The sequence below is a fragment of the Drosophila pseudoobscura genome, unplaced genomic scaffold (assembly GCF_009870125.1).
Source record: "Drosophila pseudoobscura strain MV-25-SWS-2005 unplaced genomic scaffold, UCI_Dpse_MV25 Unplacedtig00000089, whole genome shotgun sequence".
NCBI classification, from domain to species: domain Eukaryota; kingdom Metazoa; phylum Arthropoda; class Insecta; order Diptera; family Drosophilidae; genus Drosophila; species Drosophila pseudoobscura.
In genome coordinates, this window is record NW_022881713.1 from 80,273 (window position 1) to 101,004 (window position 20,732).

Consider the following 20,732-nt stretch of genomic DNA (forward strand, 5'->3'; position numbering starts at 1 on the left):
TATGTACCATAGTATGCACGCGTTGCGAATATGTATTGTCCATCATAGCTATGGGCATACATTGGTTAATGCAACAGCCTAAAAAGTACAATGTTGTACCTGATTTCAGGTTAATACTTTTATATAAATTGATAATTATCAAACAAGCCAAAATACATATTATATTATTTAACAATATGGTAATATATCGTTTATATAAAACTAAGACATTTCGCAACATTCTTTTAGGATAAAATTAAAATTTATTGAAGGAATTGATATATGCCAGTAAAATGGTGTATTTTTAATTTCTTTCAATAAAGACATATCTGACAAATAAATGAATAAACAAATTTTAATCACTCTAAGCGGTGGATCACTCGGCTCATGGGTCGATGAAGAACGCAGCAAACTGTGCGTCATCGTGTGAACTGCAGGACACATGAACATCGACATTTTGAACGCATATCGCAGTCCATGCTGTTTGGTACTTTAATTAATTTTATAGTGCTGCTTGGACTACATATGGTTGAGGGTTGTAAGACTATGCTAAATAAGTTGTTTAAAAATTTTACGAAATTTTTAAGCATATTGTATATTATTGGATATGTATATATATATATATTCATAATATTGATATTAAATGGAAACGCATTATCTCTCATTGTTGTATATATTTGTGTGAGAAGAACGAAGAAAAATATATATTTTTTTGTCCTTTTTGAATCAAATAATACTGAGGAATGTCTAGCATAAAAAAATAATTAAAGTTTTTTCATCTAGAATTGCCTCTTATTAATGTTTCGAAAGGAAATTTTGTTGTAAATATAAATATTTAATATTCTTCGTGATATTCGTTATAAAATACGAATATTATAATGATTTCATTATGAGAACGCTCTATATATATAATAATATAGTGTAATTATCATTATAAATTTTAATATACGTATATACAACCTCAACTCATATGGGACTACCCCCTGAATTTAAGCATATTAATTAGGGGAGGAAAAGAAACTAACCAGGATTTTCTTAGTAGCGGCGAGCGAAAAGAAATCAGTTCAGCACTAAGTCACTTTGTCTATATGGCAAACGTGAGATGCAGTGTATGGAGCGTCAATATTCTAGTATGAGAAATTAACGATTTAAGTCCTTCTTAAATGAGGCCATTTACCCATAGAGGGTGCCAGGCCCGTATAACGTTAATGATTACTAGATGATGTTTCCAAAGAGTCGTGTTGCTTGATAGTGCAGCACTAAGTGGGTGGTAAACTCCATCTAAAACTAAATATAACCATGAGACCGATAGTAAACAAGTACCGTGAGGGAAAGTTGAAAAGAACTCTGAATAGAGAGTTAAACAGTACGTGAAACTGCTTAGAGGTTAAGCCCGATGAACCTGAATATCCGTTATGGAAAATTCATCATTAAAGTTGTAATATTTTAACAATATTATAATAATAGTGTGCATTTTTTCCATATAAGGACATTGTAATCTATTAGCATATAACAAATTTATCATAAAATATGACTTATAGTTTATTCAAATTATTATGCTTGCATTTTAACATAGAATAAATGTCATTAATTTGATAAAGTGTTGATAAATTAAAATTAATACAGTGCGTTAATTTTTCGAAATTATATAATGGCATAATTATCATTGATTTTTGTGTTTATTATATGCATTTGTATGATTAACAATGCGAAAGATTCAGGATACCTTCGGGACCCGTCTTGAAACACGGACCAAGGAGTCTAACATATGTGCAAGTTATTGGGAGATAAACCTAATAGCGTAATTAACTTGACTAATAATGGGATTAGTTTTTTAACTATTTATAGATAATTAACACAATCCCGGGGCGTTCTATATAGTTATGTATGATAATATTTATATTATTTATGCCTCTAACTGGAACGTACCTTGAGCATATATGCTGTGACCCGAAAGATGGTGAACTATACTTGATCAGGTTGAAGTCAGGGGAAACCCTGATGGAAGACCGAAACAGTTCTGACGTGCAAATCGATTGTCAGAATTGAGTATAGGGGCGAAAGACCAATCGAACCATCTAGTAGCTGGTTCCTTCCGAAGTTTCCCTCAGGATAGCTGGTGCATTTTAATGTTATATAAAATAATCTTATCTGGTAAAGCGAATGATTAGAGGCCTTAGGGTCGAAACGATCTTAACCTATTCTCAAACTTTAAATGGGTAAGAACCTTAACTTTCTTGATATGAAGTTTAAGGTTATGATATAATGTGCCCAGTGGGCCACTTTTGGTAAGCAGAACTGGCGCTGTGGGATGAACCAAACGTAATGTTACGGTGCCCAAATTAACAACTCATGCAGAAACCATGAAAGGCGTTGGTTGCTTAAAACAGCAGGACGGTGATCATGGAAGTCGAAATCCGCTAAGGAGTGTGTAACAACTCACCTGCCGAAGCAACTAGCCCTTAAAATGGATGGCGCTTAAGTTGTATACCTATACATTACCGCTAAAGTAGATGATTTATATTACTTGTGATATAAATTTTGAAACTTTAGTGAGTAGGAAGGTACAATGGTATGCGTAGAAGTGTTTGGCGTAAGCCTTCATGGAGCTGCCATTGGCACAGATCTTGGTGGTAGTAGCAAATAATCGAATGAGACCTTGGAGGACTGAAGTGGAGAAGGGTTTCGTGTGAACAGTGGTTGATCACGAGTTAGTCGGTCCTAAGTTCAAGGCGAAAGCCGAAAATTTTCAAGTAAAAAATCAGTGAGTAATATTGTCAAATCTTTTATGATTTTTAAATACTTGAATAATTTTGAACGAAAGGGAATACGGTTCCAATTCCGTAACCTGTTGAGTATCCGTTTGTTATTAAATATGGGCCTCGTGCTCATCCTGGCAACAGGAACGACCATAAAGAAGCCGTCGAGAGATATCGGAAGAGTTTTCTTTTCTGTTTTATAGCCGTACTACCATGGAAGTCTTTCGCAGAGAGATATGGTAGATGGGCTAGAAGAGCATGACATATACTGTTGTGTCGATATTTTCTCCTCGGACCTTGAAAATTTATGGTGGGGACACGCAAACTTCTCAACAGGCCGTACCAATATCCGCAGCTGGTCTCCAAGGTGAAGAGTCTCTAGTCGATAGAATAATGTAGGTAAGGGAAGTCGGCAAATTAGATCCGTAACTTCGGGATAAGGATTGGCTCTGAAGATTGAGATAGTCGGGCTTGATTGGGAAACAATAACATGGTTTATGTGCTCGTTCTGGGTAAATAGAGTTTCTATCATTTATGGTAGTTACTTGTTCCCCGGATAGTTTAGTTACGTAGCCAATTGTGGAACTTTCTTGCTAAAATTTTTAAGAATACTAATTGGGTTAAACCAGTTAGTTCTTATTAATTATAACGATTATCAATTAACAATCAATTCAGAACTGGCACGGACTTGGGGAATCCGACTGTCTAATTAAAACAAAGCATTGTGATGGCCCTAGCGGGTGTTGACACAATGTGATTTCTGCCCAGTGCTCTGAATGTCAAAGTGAAGAAATTCAAGTAAGCGCGGGTCAACGGCGGGAGTAACTATGACTCTCTTAAGGTAGCCAAATGCCTCGTCATCTAATTAGTGACGCGCATGAATGGATTAACGAGATTCCTACTGTCCCTATCTACTATCTAGCGAAACCACAGCCAAGGGAACGGGCTTGGAATAATTAGCGGGGAAAGAAGACCCTTTTGAGCTTGACTCTAATCTGGCAGTGTAAGGAGACATAAGAGGTGTAGCATAAGTGGGAGATATTAGATTTCGGTTTGGTATCGACAATGAAATACCACTACTCTTATTGTTTCCTTACTTACTTGATTAAATGGAACGTGTATCATTTCCTAGCCATTATACGGATATATTTATTATATCTTATGGTATTGGGTTTTGATGCAAGCTTCTTGATCAAAGTATCACGAGTTTGTTATATAATCGCAAACAAATTCTTTAATGAGAAAATGCATTTATGTATTTTCAATTTGAAAATTTGGTATAACTCCAATTACTCAGGTATGATCCAATTCAAGGACATTGCCAGGTAGGGAGTTTGACTGGGGCGGTACATCTCTCAAATAATAACGGAGGTGTCCCAAGGCCAGCTCAGTGCGGACAGAAACCACACATAGAGCAAAAGGGCAAATGCTGACTTGATCTCGGTGTTCAGTACACACAGGGACAGCAAAAGCTCGGCCTATCGATCCTTTTGGTTTAAAGAGTTTTTAACAAGAGGTGTCAGAAAAGTTACCATAGGGATAACTGGCTTGTGGCGGCCAAGCGTTCATAGCGACGTCGCTTTTTGATCCTTCGATGTCGGCTCTTCCTATCATTGTGAAGCAAAATTCACCAAGCGTTGGATTGTTCACCCATGCAAGGGAACGTGAGCTGGGTTTAGACCGTCGTGAGACAGGTTAGTTTTACCCTACTAATGACAAAACGTTGTTGCGACAGCATTCCTGCGTAGTACGAGAGGAACCGCAGGTACGGACCAATGGCACAATACTTGTTCGAGCGAACAGTGGTATGACGCTACGTCCGTTGGATTATGCCTGAACGCCTCTAAGGTCGTATCCGTGCTGGACTGCAATGATAAATAAGGGGCAATTTGCATTGTATGGCTTCTAAACCATTAAAAGTTTATAATTTATTTTATAAACGACAATGGATGTGATGCCAATGTAATTTGTAACATAGTAAATTGGGAGGATCATCGATCACCTGATGCCGCGCTAGTTGCATATAAAAACATTATTTAATACAATGACAAAGCCTAGAATCAATTGTAAACGACTTTTGTAACAGGCAAGGTGTTGTAAGTGGTTGAGCAGCTGCCATACTGCGATCCACTGAAGCTTATCCTTTGCTTGATGATTCGATATATATAAATTTATTCTTTATATATGAAAATTATTTTTATATATTTATATGAATATATACCTATAAATGGTAATATATATTTATATATAGATATATATTAAAAAGAATATATTTTATATAAATATGGATAAATTATTTATCCTATATAAATTACGTTGGCTTGAATATGAATATAATGTTATATTATAAGTTTGTTATACTTAATTACATATGAAATGATACTTATAAAAATTTTATTATGTGAACACACGAAACATAGTGTATATGCATATGTGCAAATGTGAATGTATATATGAAATAATATGAATGCAAAAAGCATGGAGTGATCGTATATGGAACTTGGAAGTATTTCTAATATTGGAATTTAATGATATGTGATATGAATGCAAGAATTAAATAGTTTGGTATATAAAATGTGATAATATTATTGGGTATGTGAAATGTTTCCCATATCCTAAAAATTATAACATGAGCATGATTTGATTATGAATACAGAAAATATAAAGATATATTTTATATACATATGTACAAATATATGTATATTTGGAGTGGTCGTTTGTGGAACTTGGAAGTATTTCTAATATTGGAATTTAATGATATGTGATATGAATGCAAGAATTAAATAGTTTGGTATATAAAATGTGATAATATTATTGGGTATGTGAAATGTTTCCCATATCCTAAAAATTATAACATGAGCATGATTTGATTATGAATACAGAAAATATAAAGATATATTTTATATACATATGTACAAATATATGTATATTTGGAGTGGTCGTTTGTGGAACTTGGCAGTATTTCTAATATTGGAATTCAATGATATGTGATATAAATGCAAGAATTAAATAGTTTTGTATATAAAATGACAATATTATGGATATGGGGAAACATTCACCATATCCTTAAAATTATAACATGAGCATGATTTGATTTTGAATAGAGAAAATATAATGATATATTTTATATACATATTTACAAAAATATATGTATATTTTTGACATTGTGTTATAATGAATAAAAATAACAAATAACGCCGAGGTGTGCTATAAAATATCAATATTAGGTTTTATATGGATATGGATATGGATATGGATATGGATATGGGAATGTTTCTCATATATAATATAACATTATAACATAATCATAATGCGATTATAAATATAGAAAATATAAAAATGTATTTAATATAAATAGATATATTACGTGTATATGTGAAATTAAAGCAAAGATACCAGCTGATATGATATTTTTCATGTAAATGAATGATGAATGTAATAAAAATAATTAATTTAATTTCATATGATATGGGGAACATACTAAGTCGGCAATGTCTGTTTATTTTATATGCGTATATATATTTTTCTTAATATATATGAATAATTTTGAAGTGATAGTATAGTATTTTGTATTAAAATACGAAAAGAAACTATTTTTAAAAGGTACTCTCAAGTAAAAATACCCGATTTGCGGAAAGCGTGGCAGAAAACCTATATAGGGAGTGGTAGTCTCGTGCATGGTATATTTCATATGAAAATTTTATAATGAAAAATTATTAATTTATTTCATATGATATGGGGAATATACTTAGCCGGCAATGTCTGTGTATTTTATATGAATATATATATATTTCTTAATATATATGAATAATTTTGAAGTGATAGTATTGTATTTTTTATTAAAATACGAAAAGAAACTATTGTTAAGAGGCACTCTCAAGTAAAAATACCCGATTTGCGGAAAGCGTGGCAGAAAACCTATATAGGGAGTGGTAGTCTCGTGCATGGTATATTTCATATGAAAATTTTATAATGAAAAATTATTAATTTATTTCATATGATATGGGGAATATACTTAGCCGACAATGTCTGTGTATTTTATATGAATATATATATATTTCTTAATATATATGAATAATTTTGAAGTGATAGTATTGTATTTTTTATTAAAATACGAAAAGAAACTATTGTTAAGAGGCACTCTAAAGCAAAAATACCCGATTTGCGGAAAGCGTGGCAGAAAACCTATACATGATGGACAGTTGATGTCCATCGGTATTGTATACAATATTTGGTACAGTATTGTATATAATATTATTATATGTTGTCATTATACTCAAAGTAGTGTTTAATAGGAGATATTTGTTTTCAAATTGATCTTAATAAAGATAATATAGTGAAACTAACCAAGATATATACTATTTAGTATATATCATTTCTGTTTCGAATTATTATCGTGAATTTTTGGAAATGGTCTTATATGATTAAATATTGTATGAGTGCCATTTCAACAATGTACCAGCATATAATCAAAGCGATTTATATGCAAATTCAAATATTGCCAAAATATATAAATTCCATTCCACATGAACTCATGTGTTTGGTTTTATTTAATGTATATCACAAAAAACGCATACGAAATTGGATAAATTTTAAATTTGTTGTCAAAATACATAGTTTAAACACAATTAATATTGGTTTAAGCCTATATACGTGTGATAATATATTAAGTGCAAATAAAAAGATATTTTTGAACGAAAAAAAAATGTATATAATAAAATATATATATTTATATAGAGAAAAATGGCGAATGTGAATGCTATATAAAAATGGCCACAATCGTTTAACAAATTCTCATAAACTGTTGATAAAAAATATTTATTTATTTTTTTTTTTTATTCAAAAGTATTATTGAGTTGTCAAATATTTACATATGTGAGCGTATGCGCACGAAACGAAAACATTATTCTGGTTGATCCTGCCAGTAGTTATATGCTTGTCTCAAAGATTAAGCCATGCATGTCTAAGTACACACGAATTAAAAGTGAAACCGCAAAAGGCTCATTATATCAGTTATGGTTCCTTAGATCGTTAACAGTTACTTGGATAACTGTGGTAATTCTAGAGCTAATACATGCAATTAAAACACGGACCTTATGGGACGTGTGCTTTTATTAGGCTAAAACCAAGCGATCGCAAGATCGTTACATTGGTTGAACTCTAGATAACATGCAGATCGTATGGTCTTGTACCGACGACAGATCTTTCAAATGTCTGCCCTATCAACTTTTGATGGTAGTATCTAGGACTACCATGGTTGCAACGGGTAACGGGGAATCAGGGTTCGATTCCGGAGAGGGAGCCTGAGAAACGGCTACCACATCTAAGGAAGGCAGCAGGCGCGTAAATTACCCACTCCCAGCTCGGGGAGGTAGTGACGAAAAATAACAATACAGGACTCATATCCGAGGCCCTGTAATTGGAATGAGTACACTTTAAATCCTTTAACAAGGACCAATTGGAGGGCAAGTCTGGTGCCAGCAGCCGCGGTAATTCCAGCTCCAATAGCGTATATTAAAGTTGTTGCGGTTAAAACGTTCGTAGTTGAACTTGTGCTTCATACGGGTAGTACAACTTACAATTGTGGTTAGTACTATACCTTTATGTATGTAAGCGTATTACCGGTGGAGTTCTTATATATAATTAAGTACTTGTATTTTTTTATATATTCCTCCTATTTAAAAACCTGCATTAGTGCTCTTCATCGAGTGTTATTGTGGGCCGGTACAATTACTTTGAACAAATTAGAGTGCTTAAAGCAGGCTTCAAATGCCTGAATATTCTGTGCATGGGATAATGAAATAAGACCTCTGTTCTGCTTTCATTGGTTTTCAGATCAAGAGGTAATGATTAATAGAAGCAGTTTGGGGGCATTAGTATTACGACGCGAGAGGTGAAATTCTTGGACCGTCGTAAGACTAACTTAAGCGAAAGCATTTGCCAAAGATGTTTTCATTAATCAAGAACGAAAGTTAGAGGTTCGAAGGCGATCAGATACCGCCCTAGTTCTAACCATAAACGATGCCAGCTAGCAATTGGGTGTAGCTACTTTTATGGCTCTCTCAGTCGCTTCCCGGGAAACCAAAGCTTTTGGGCTCCGGGGGAAGTATGGTTGCAAAGCTGAAACTTAAAGGAATTGACGGAAGGGCACCACCAGGAGTGGAGCCTGCGGCTTAATTTGACTCAACACGGGAAAACTTACCAGGTCCGAACATAAGTGTGTAAGACAGATTGATAGCTCTTTCTCGAATCTATGGGTGGTGGTGCATGGCCGTTCTTAGTTCGTGGAGTGATTTGTCTGGTTAATTCCGATAACGAACGAGACTCAAATATATTAAATAGATATCTTCAGGATTATGGTGTTGAAGCTTATATAGCCTTCATTCATGGTGGCAGTAAAATGTTTATTGTGTTTGAATGTGTTTATATAAGTGGAGCCGTACCTGTTGGTTTGTCCCATTATAAGGACACTAGCTTCTTAAATGGACAAATTGCGTCTAGCAATAATGAGATTGAGCAATAACAGGTCTGTGATGCCCTTAGATGTCCTGGGCTGCACGCGCGCTACAATGAAAGTATCAACGTGTATTTCCTAGACCGAGAGGTCCGGGTAAACCGCTGAACCACTTTCATGCTTGGGATTGTGAACTGAAACTGTTCACATGAACTTGGAATTCCCAGTAAGTGTGAGTCATTAACTCGCATTGATTACGTCCCTGCCCTTTGTACACACCGCCCGTCGCTACTACCGATTGAATTATTTAGTGAGGTCTCCGGACGTGATCACTGTGACGCCTTGCGTGTTACGGTTGTTTCGCAAAAGTTGACCGAACTTGATTATTTAGAGGAAGTAAAAGTCGTAACAAGGTTTCCGTAGGTGAACCTGCGGAAGGATCATTATTGTATGTTTCTACCGTTAACAAAAATATATATATATTGCCAATTTACCAAACAAAATATGTTTTTATAAAATCATAATTGTAAAATAAAATATATTCAGTTGTATATATTATATGTTTATATTAATTAATTATATTGCCAATATACTCATTTAGTAGTAGCTATACATATAACATTGTGTTCTATGTGTGTAGCAATTAATATATAAATACATATTGATGATATTATTACAATAATATTGATTTATAAAATCTGTGTGCATATGTACCATAGTATGCACGCGTTGCGAATATGTATTGTCCATCATAGCTATGGGCATACATTGGTTAATGCAACAGCCTAAAAAGTACAATGTTGTACCTGATTTCAGGTTAATACTTTTATATAAATTGATAATTATCAAACAAGCCAAAATACATATTATATTATTTAACAATATGGTAATATATCGTTTATATAAAACTAAGACATTTCGCAACATTCTTTTAGGATAAAATTAAAATTTATTGAAGGAATTGATATATGCCAGTAAAATGGTGTATTTTTAATTTCTTTCAATAAAGACATATCTGACAAATAAATGAATAAACAAATTTTAATCACTCTAAGCGGTGGATCACTCGGCTCATGGGTCGATGAAGAACGCAGCAAACTGTGCGTCATCGTGTGAACTGCAGGACACATGAACATCGACATTTTGAACGCATATCGCAGTCCATGCTGTTTGGTACTTTAATTAATTTTATAGTGCTGCTTGGACTACATATGGTTGAGGGTTGTAAGACTATGCTAAATAAGTTGTTTAAAAATTTTACGAAATTTTTAAGCATATTGTATATTATTGGATATGTATATATATATATATTCATAATATTGATATTAAATGGAAACGCATTATCTCTCATTGTTGTATATATTTGTGTGAGAAGAACGAAGAAAAATATATATTTTTTTGTCCTTTTTGAATCAAATAATACTGAGGAATGTCTAGCATAAAAAAATAATTAAAGTTTTTTCATCTAGAATTGCCTCTTATTAATGTTTCGAAAGGAAATTTTGTTGTAAATATAAATATTTAATATTCTTCGTGATATTCGTTATAAAATACGAATATTATAATGATTTCATTATGAGAACGCTCTATATATATAATAATATAGTGTAATTATCATTATAAATTTTAATATACGTATATACAACCTCAACTCATATGGGACTACCCCCTGAATTTAAGCATATTAATTAGGGGAGGAAAAGAAACTAACCAGGATTTTCTTAGTAGCGGCGAGCGAAAAGAAATCAGTTCAGCACTAAGTCACTTTGTCTATATGGCAAACGTGAGATGCAGTGTATGGAGCGTCAATATTCTAGTATGAGAAATTAACGATTTAAGTCCTTCTTAAATGAGGCCATTTACCCATAGAGGGTGCCAGGCCCGTATAACGTTAATGATTACTAGATGATGTTTCCAAAGAGTCGTGTTGCTTGATAGTGCAGCACTAAGTGGGTGGTAAACTCCATCTAAAACTAAATATAACCATGAGACCGATAGTAAACAAGTACCGTGAGGGAAAGTTGAAAAGAACTCTGAATAGAGAGTTAAACAGTACGTGAAACTGCTTAGAGGTTAAGCCCGATGAACCTGAATATCCGTTATGGAAAATTCATCATTAAAGTTGTAATATTTTAACAATATTATAATAATAGTGTGCATTTTTTCCATATAAGGACATTGTAATCTATTAGCATATAACAAATTTATCATAAAATATGACTTATAGTTTATTCAAATTATTATGCTTGCATTTTAACATAGAATAAATGTCATTAATTTGATAAAGTGTTGATAAATTAAAATTAATACAGTGCGTTAATTTTTCGAAATTATATAATGGCATAATTATCATTGATTTTTGTGTTTATTATATGCATTTGTATGATTAACAATGCGAAAGATTCAGGATACCTTCGGGACCCGTCTTGAAACACGGACCAAGGAGTCTAACATATGTGCAAGTTATTGGGAGATAAACCTAATAGCGTAATTAACTTGACTAATAATGGGATTAGTTTTTTAACTATTTATAGATAATTAACACAATCCCGGGGCGTTCTATATAGTTATGTATGATAATATTTATATTATTTATGCCTCTAACTGGAACGTACCTTGAGCATATATGCTGTGACCCGAAAGATGGTGAACTATACTTGATCAGGTTGAAGTCAGGGGAAACCCTGATGGAAGACCGAAACAGTTCTGACGTGCAAATCGATTGTCAGAATTGAGTATAGGGGCGAAAGACCAATCGAACCATCTAGTAGCTGGTTCCTTCCGAAGTTTCCCTCAGGATAGCTGGTGCATTTTAATGTTATATAAAATAATCTTATCTGGTAAAGCGAATGATTAGAGGCCTTAGGGTCGAAACGATCTTAACCTATTCTCAAACTTTAAATGGGTAAGAACCTTAACTTTCTTGATATGAAGTTTAAGGTTATGATATAATGTGCCCAGTGGGCCACTTTTGGTAAGCAGAACTGGCGCTGTGGGATGAACCAAACGTAATGTTACGGTGCCCAAATTAACAACTCATGCAGAAACCATGAAAGGCGTTGGTTGCTTAAAACAGCAGGACGGTGATCATGGAAGTCGAAATCCGCTAAGGAGTGTGTAACAACTCACCTGCCGAAGCAACTAGCCCTTAAAATGGATGGCGCTTAAGTTGTATACCTATACATTACCGCTAAAGTAGATGATTTATATTACTTGTGATATAAATTTTGAAACTTTAGTGAGTAGGAAGGTACAATGGTATGCGTAGAAGTGTTTGGCGTAAGCCTTCATGGAGCTGCCATTGGCACAGATCTTGGTGGTAGTAGCAAATAATCGAATGAGACCTTGGAGGACTGAAGTGGAGAAGGGTTTCGTGTGAACAGTGGTTGATCACGAGTTAGTCGGTCCTAAGTTCAAGGCGAAAGCCGAAAATTTTCAAGTAAAAAATCAGTGAGTAATATTGTCAAATCTTTTATGATTTTTAAATACTTGAATAATTTTGAACGAAAGGGAATACGGTTCCAATTCCGTAACCTGTTGAGTATCCGTTTGTTATTAAATATGGGCCTCGTGCTCATCCTGGCAACAGGAACGACCATAAAGAAGCCGTCGAGAGATATCGGAAGAGTTTTCTTTTCTGTTTTATAGCCGTACTACCATGGAAGTCTTTCGCAGAGAGATATGGTAGATGGGCTAGAAGAGCATGACATATACTGTTGTGTCGATATTTTCTCCTCGGACCTTGAAAATTTATGGTGGGGACACGCAAACTTCTCAACAGGCCGTACCAATATCCGCAGCTGGTCTCCAAGGTGAAGAGTCTCTAGTCGATAGAATAATGTAGGTAAGGGAAGTCGGCAAATTAGATCCGTAACTTCGGGATAAGGATTGGCTCTGAAGATTGAGATAGTCGGGCTTGATTGGGAAACAATAACATGGTTTATGTGCTCGTTCTGGGTAAATAGAGTTTCTATCATTTATGGTAGTTACTTGTTCCCCGGATAGTTTAGTTACGTAGCCAATTGTGGAACTTTCTTGCTAAAATTTTTAAGAATACTAATTGGGTTAAACCAGTTAGTTCTTATTAATTATAACGATTATCAATTAACAATCAATTCAGAACTGGCACGGACTTGGGGAATCCGACTGTCTAATTAAAACAAAGCATTGTGATGGCCCTAGCGGGTGTTGACACAATGTGATTTCTGCCCAGTGCTCTGAATGTCAAAGTGAAGAAATTCAAGTAAGCGCGGGTCAACGGCGGGAGTAACTATGACTCTCTTAAGGTAGCCAAATGCCTCGTCATCTAATTAGTGACGCGCATGAATGGATTAACGAGATTCCTACTGTCCCTATCTACTATCTAGCGAAACCACAGCCAAGGGAACGGGCTTGGAATAATTAGCGGGGAAAGAAGACCCTTTTGAGCTTGACTCTAATCTGGCAGTGTAAGGAGACATAAGAGGTGTAGCATAAGTGGGAGATATTAGATTTCGGTTTGGTATCGACAATGAAATACCACTACTCTTATTGTTTCCTTACTTACTTGATTAAATGGAACGTGTATCATTTCCTAGCCATTATACGGATATATTTATTATATCTTATGGTATTGGGTTTTGATGCAAGCTTCTTGATCAAAGTATCACGAGTTTGTTATATAATCGCAAACAAATTCTTTAATGAGAAAATGCATTTATGTATTTTCAATTTGAAAATTTGGTATAACTCCAATTACTCAGGTATGATCCAATTCAAGGACATTGCCAGGTAGGGAGTTTGACTGGGGCGGTACATCTCTCAAATAATAACGGAGGTGTCCCAAGGCCAGCTCAGTGCGGACAGAAACCACACATAGAGCAAAAGGGCAAATGCTGACTTGATCTCGGTGTTCAGTACACACAGGGACAGCAAAAGCTCGGCCTATCGATCCTTTTGGTTTAAAGAGTTTTTAACAAGAGGTGTCAGAAAAGTTACCATAGGGATAACTGGCTTGTGGCGGCCAAGCGTTCATAGCGACGTCGCTTTTTGATCCTTCGATGTCGGCTCTTCCTATCATTGTGAAGCAAAATTCACCAAGCGTTGGATTGTTCACCCATGCAAGGGAACGTGAGCTGGGTTTAGACCGTCGTGAGACAGGTTAGTTTTACCCTACTAATGACAAAACGTTGTTGCGACAGCATTCCTGCGTAGTACGAGAGGAACCGCAGGTACGGACCAATGGCACAATACTTGTTCGAGCGAACAGTGGTATGACGCTACGTCCGTTGGATTATGCCTGAACGCCTCTAAGGTCGTATCCGTGCTGGACTGCAATGATAAATAAGGGGCAATTTGCATTGTATGGCTTCTAAACCATTAAAAGTTTATAATTTATTTTATAAACGACAATGGATGTGATGCCAATGTAATTTGTAACATAGTAAATTGGGAGGATCATCGATCACCTGATGCCGCGCTAGTTGCATATAAAAACATTATTTAATACAATGACAAAGCCTAGAATCAATTGTAAACGACTTTTGTAACAGGCAAGGTGTTGTAAGTGGTTGAGCAGCTGCCATACTGCGATCCACTGAAGCTTATCCTTTGCTTGATGATTCGATATATATAAATTTATTCTTTATATATGAAAATTATTTTTATATATTTATATGAATATATACCTATAAATGGTAATATATATTTATATATAGATATATATTAAAAAGAATATATTTTATATAAATATGGATAAATTATTTATCCTATATAAATTACGTTGGCTTGAATATGAATATAATGTTATATTATAAGTTTGTTATACTTAATTACATATGAAATGATACTTATAAAAATTTTATTATGTGAACACACGAAACATAGTGTATATGCATATGTGCAAATGTGAATGTATATATGAAATAATATGAATGCAAAAAGCATGGAGTGATCGTATATGGAACTTGGAAGTATTTCTAATATTGGAATTTAATGATATGTGATATGAATGCAAGAATTAAATAGTTTGGTATATAAAATGTGATAATATTATTGGGTATGTGAAATGTTTCCCATATCCTAAAAATTATAACATGAGCATGATTTGATTATGAATACAGAAAATATAAAGATATATTTTATATACATATGTACAAATATATGTATATTTGGAGTGGTCGTTTGTGGAACTTGGAAGTATTTCTAATATTGGAATTTAATGATATGTGATATGAATGCAAGAATTAAATAGTTTGGTATATAAAATGTGATAATATTATTGGGTATGTGAAATGTTTCCCATATCCTAAAAATTATAACATGAGCATGATTTGATTATGAATACAGAAAATATAAAGATATATTTTATATACATATGTACAAATATATGTATATTGGAGTGGTCGTTTGTGGAACTTGGCAGTATTTCTAATATTGGAATTCAATGATATGTGATATAAATGCAAGAATTAAATAGTTTTGTATATAAAATGACAATATTATGGATATGGGGAAACATTCACCATATCCTTAAAATTATAACATGAGCATGATTTGATTTTGAATAGAGAAAATAGATAATGATATCTTGTATTATACATATTTACAAAAATATATGTATATTTTTGACCATTGTGTTATAATGAATAAAATAACAACTAACGCCGAGGTGTGCTATAAATATCAATATTAGGTTTTATATGGATATGGATTAGGATATTTATATGGATTATGGGGAATGTTTCTCATCTATAATAACATTATTAACATAATCATAATGGCGATTATAATATAGAAATATTAAAAATGTATTTATAATAAATAGATATATTACGTGTATATGTGAACTTAAAGCAAAGATACCAGCTGATATGATATTTTTCATGTAAATGAATGATGAATTGTAATTAAACATGAATTAATTTAATTCATCATGATATGGGGAACATACTAAGGTCGGCCAATGTCTGTTTATTTATATGAGTATATATATTTTTTCTTAATATATATGACTAATTTTGAAGTGTAGTATAAGTATTTTTGTATTAAAATACGAAAGAAACTATTTTTTAAAAGTTACTCTCAAGTAAAAATACCCGATTTGCGGGGAAGCGTGGCAGAAACCTATATAGGGAGGGTTAGTCTCGTGCATGGTCTATTTCATATGAAAATTTTATAATGAAAATTCTTAATTTATTTCATATGATATGGGGAATATACTTAGCCGGCAAGTCTGTGTATTTTATATGAATATATATATTTCTTAATATATATGAATAATTTTGAAGTGATAGTATTTGTATTTTTATCTAAAATACGAAAAGAATATTGTTAAGAGGCACTCTCAAGTTAAAAAATACCCGATTTGCGGAATAGCGTGGCAGAAAAACCTTATATAGGGAGTGGTAGTCTCGTGCATGGTATATTTCATATGAAATTTTATAATGAAAATTATTAATTTATTTCATTATGTTGGGGAATATACTTAGCCGGCAATGTCTGTGTATTTTATATGAATATCTATATATTTCTTAATATATATGAATAATTTGAAGTGATAGTATTGTTTTTTTATTAAAATCCGAAAAGAAACTATTGTTAAGAGGCACTCTCAAGTTAAAATACCGATTTGCGGAAAGCGTGGCAGAAAACCTATATAGGGAGTGGTAGTCTCGTGCATGATATTTTCATATGAAATTTTATAATGACAATTATTAATTATTTTCATATGATATGGGGAATATACTTAGCCGACAATGTCTGTGTATTTTTATATGAATATATATATATTTCTTAATATATATGACTAATTTTGAAGTGATAGTATTGTATTTTTTATTAAAACGAAAAGAAATATTGTAAGAGGCACTCTAAAGCAAAAATACCCGATTTGCGGGAAGCGTGGCAGAAAACCTATACATGATGGACAGTTGAGTCCATCGGTATTGTATACACTATTTGGTTACAGTATTGTCTATAATATTATTACTATGTGTCATTATACTCAAAGTAGTGTTTAATAGGAGATATTTGTTTTCAAATTGATCTTAATAAAGATAATATAGTGAAACTAACCAAGATATATACTATTTAGTATATATCATTTCTGTTTCGAATTATTATCGTGAATTTTTGGAACTGGTCTTATATGATTAAATATTGTATGAGTGCCATTTCAACAATGTACCAGCATATATCAAAGCGATTTATATGCAAATTCAAATATTGCCAAAATATATAAATTCCATTCCACATGAATCATGTGTTTGGTTTTATTTAATGTATATCACAAAAAACGCCATACGACATTGGAACTAAATTTTAAATTGTTTGTCAAAATACATAGTTTAAACACAATTATAATTGGTTTAAGCCTATATACGTGTGATAATATATTAAGTGCAAATAAAAAGATATTTTTGAACGAAAAAAAAAATGTATATAATAAAATATATATATTTATATAGAGAAAATGGCGAATGTGAATGCTATATAAAAATGGCCACAATCGTTTAACAAATTCTCATAAACTGTTGATAAAAAATATTTATTTATTTTTTTTTTTATTCAAAAGTATTTTGAGTTGTCAAATATTAATATGTGAGCGTAATGCGCACGAAACGAAAACATTATTCTGGTGATCCTGCCAGTAGTTATATGCTTGTCTCAAAGATTAAGCCATGCATGTCTAAGTACACACGAATTAAAAGTGAAACCGCAAAAGGCTCATTATATCAGTTATGGTTCCTTAGATCGTAACAGTTACTTGGATAACTGTGGTAATTCTAGAGCTAATACATGCAATTAAAAACACGGACCTTATGGGAACGTGTGCTTTATTAGGCTAAAACCAAGCGATCGCAAGATCGTTACATTGGTTGAACTCTAGATAACATGCAGATCGTATGGTCTGTACCGACGACAGATCTTTCAAATGTCTGCCCTATCAACTTTTGATTAGTATCTAGGACTACCATGGTTTGCAACGGGTAACGGGGAATCAGGGTTCGATTCCGGAGAGGGAGCCTGAGAAAACGGTACCACATCTAAGGAAGGCAGCAGGCGCGTAAATTACCCACTCCCAGCTCGGGGAGGTAGTGACGAAAAATAACAATACAGGACTCATATCCGAGGCCCTGTAATTGGAATGAGGTACACTTACATCCTTTAACAAGGACCAATTGGAGGGCAAGTCTGGTGCCAGCAGCCGGTAATTCCAGCTCCAATAGCGATATTAAAGTTGTTGCGGTTTAAAACGTTCGTAGTTGAACTTGTCTTCATACGGGTAGTACAACTTACAATTGTGGTTAGTATACCTTTATGTAGTAAGCGTATTACCGGTGGAGTTATTATATAATTAAGTACTTGTATTTTTTATATATTCCTCCTATTTAAAAACCTGCATTAGTGCTCTTCATCGAGTGTTATTGTGGGCCGGTACAATTACTTGAACAAATTAGAGTGCTTAAAGCAGGCTTCAAATGCCTGATATTCTGTGCATGGGATAATGAAATAAGACCTCTGTTCTGCTTTCATTGGTTTTCAGATCAAGAGGTAATGATTAATAGAAGCAGTTGGGGGCATTAGTATTACGACGCGAGGGTGAAATTCTTGGACCGTCGTAAGACTAACTAAGCGAAAGCATTTGCCAAAGAGTTTTCATTAATCAAGAACGAAAGTTAGAGGTTCGAAGGCGATCAGATACCGCCCTAGTTCTACCATAAACGATGCCAGCTAGCAATTGGGTGTAGCTTTTATGGCTCTCTCAGTCGCTTCCCGGGAAACCAAAGCTTTGGGCTCCGGGGGAAGTATGGTTGCAAAGCTGAAACTTAAAGGAATTGACGGAAGGGCACCACCAGGAGTGGAGCCTGCGGCTTAATTTGACTCAACACGGGAAAACTTACCAGGTCCGAACATAAGGTTGTAAGACAGATTGATAGCTCTTTCTCGAATCTATGGGTGGTGGTGCATGGCCGTTCTTAGTTCGTGGCGTGATTTGTCTGGTTAATTCCGATAACGAACGAGACTCAAATATATTAAATAGATATCTTCAGGATTATGGTGTGAAGCTTATATAGCCTTCATTCATGGTGGCAGTTAAAATGTTTATTGTGTTGAATGTGTTTATATAAGTGGAGCCGTACCTGTTGGTTTGTCCATTATAAGGACACTAGCTTCTTAAATGGACAAATTGCGTCTAGCAATAATGAGATTGAGCAAATAACAGGTCTGTGATGCCCTTAGATGTCCTGGGCTGCACGCGCGCTACAATGAAAGTATCAACGTGTATTTCCTAGACCGAGAGGTCCGGGTAAACCGCTGAACCACTTCATGCTTGGGATTGTGAACTAACTGTTCACATGAACTTGGAATTCCCAGTAAGTGTGAGTCATAACTCGCATTGATTACGTCCCTGCCCTTTGTACACACCGCCCGTCGCTACTACCGATTGAATTATTTAGTGAGGTCTCCGGACGTGATCACTGTGAGCCTTGCGTGTTACGGTTGTTTCGCAAAAGTTGACCGAACTGATTATTTAGAGGAAGTAAAAGTCGTAACAAGGTTTCCGTAGGTGAACCTGCGGAAGGATCATTATTGTATGTTTCTACCGTTAAACAAACTATATATATATTGCCAATTACCAAACAAAAGATGTTTTATAAAATCATAATTGTAAAAATAAAATATATTCAGTTGTCTATATGATGTTTTATTATTAATTATATTGCCAATATATCATTTAGTAGTAGCTACATATAACATTGTGTTCTATGTGTGTAGCAATTAATATATAAATACATATTGATGATATTATTACAATAATATTGATTTAAAAATCTGTGTGCATATGACATAGTATGCACGCGTTGCGAATATGTATTGTCCATCATAGCTATGGGCATACATTGGTTAATGCAACCGAAAAGTACAATGTTGTACCTGATTTCAGGTTAATACTTTTATATAAATTGATAATTATCAAACAAGCCAAAATAATATATATTATTCAAAATATGGTAATATATCGTTTAATAAAAACTAAGACATTTCGCAACATTCTTTAGGATAAAATAAAATTTATTGAGAATTGATATATGCCAGTTAAAATGGGTGTATTTTTAATTTCTTCAATAAAGACATATCTGACAAATAAATGAATAAACAAATTTAATCACTCTAAGCGGTGGATCACTCGGCTCATGGGTCGATGAAGAACGCAGCAAACTGTGCGTCATCGTGTGGAACTGCAGGACACATGAACATCGAAATTTTGAACGCATATCGCAGTCCATGCTGGTTGGTACTTTAATAAATTTATAGGGCTGCTTGGACTACATATGGTTGAGGGTTGTAAGACTATGCTAAATAAGTTGTTTAAAAAATTTACGAAATTTTTAAGCATATTGTATATTATTGGATAGTATATATATTATATATCATAATATTGATATTAAATGGAAACGCATTATCTCTCATTGTTGTATGATTTGTGTGAGAAGAACCGAAGAAAATATATATTTTTGTCCTTTTGAATCAAAAATACTGAGGAATGTCTAGCA

At 33.7% G+C, this 20,732-nt stretch overlaps 5 non-coding genes and 1 pseudogene across 5 annotated transcripts; all 6 read left to right on the forward strand.

Moving 5' to 3' along the window:
* The first annotated feature begins 339 nt into the window (after positions 1–339).
* Positions 340–518, forward strand: LOC117185444 (5.8S ribosomal RNA). Its single transcript, XR_004470957.1, has one exon. It is a non-coding gene; the product is annotated as a 5.8S ribosomal RNA (ribosomal RNA).
* Positions 519–935: 417 nt separating this feature from the next.
* On the forward strand, positions 936–4,898 carry LOC117185465 (large subunit ribosomal RNA). Its single transcript, XR_004470977.1, has one exon. It is a non-coding gene; the product is annotated as a large subunit ribosomal RNA (ribosomal RNA).
* A 2,745-nt stretch (positions 4,899–7,643) lies between these two features.
* Positions 7,644–9,638, forward strand: LOC117185456 (small subunit ribosomal RNA). The gene has a single exon (XR_004470968.1). It is a non-coding gene; the product is annotated as a small subunit ribosomal RNA (ribosomal RNA).
* Positions 9,639–10,238: 600 nt separating this feature from the next.
* Positions 10,239–10,417, forward strand: LOC117185445 (5.8S ribosomal RNA). The gene has a single exon (XR_004470958.1). It is a non-coding gene; the product is annotated as a 5.8S ribosomal RNA (ribosomal RNA).
* Positions 10,418–10,834: 417 nt separating this feature from the next.
* LOC117185466 (large subunit ribosomal RNA) lies at positions 10,835–14,797 on the forward strand. Its single transcript, XR_004470978.1, has one exon. It is a non-coding gene; the product is annotated as a large subunit ribosomal RNA (ribosomal RNA).
* Positions 14,798–20,345: 5,548 nt separating this feature from the next.
* On the forward strand, positions 20,346–20,524 carry LOC117185446 (uncharacterized; annotated as a pseudogene).
* The last annotated feature ends 208 nt before the right edge of the window (positions 20,525–20,732 follow it).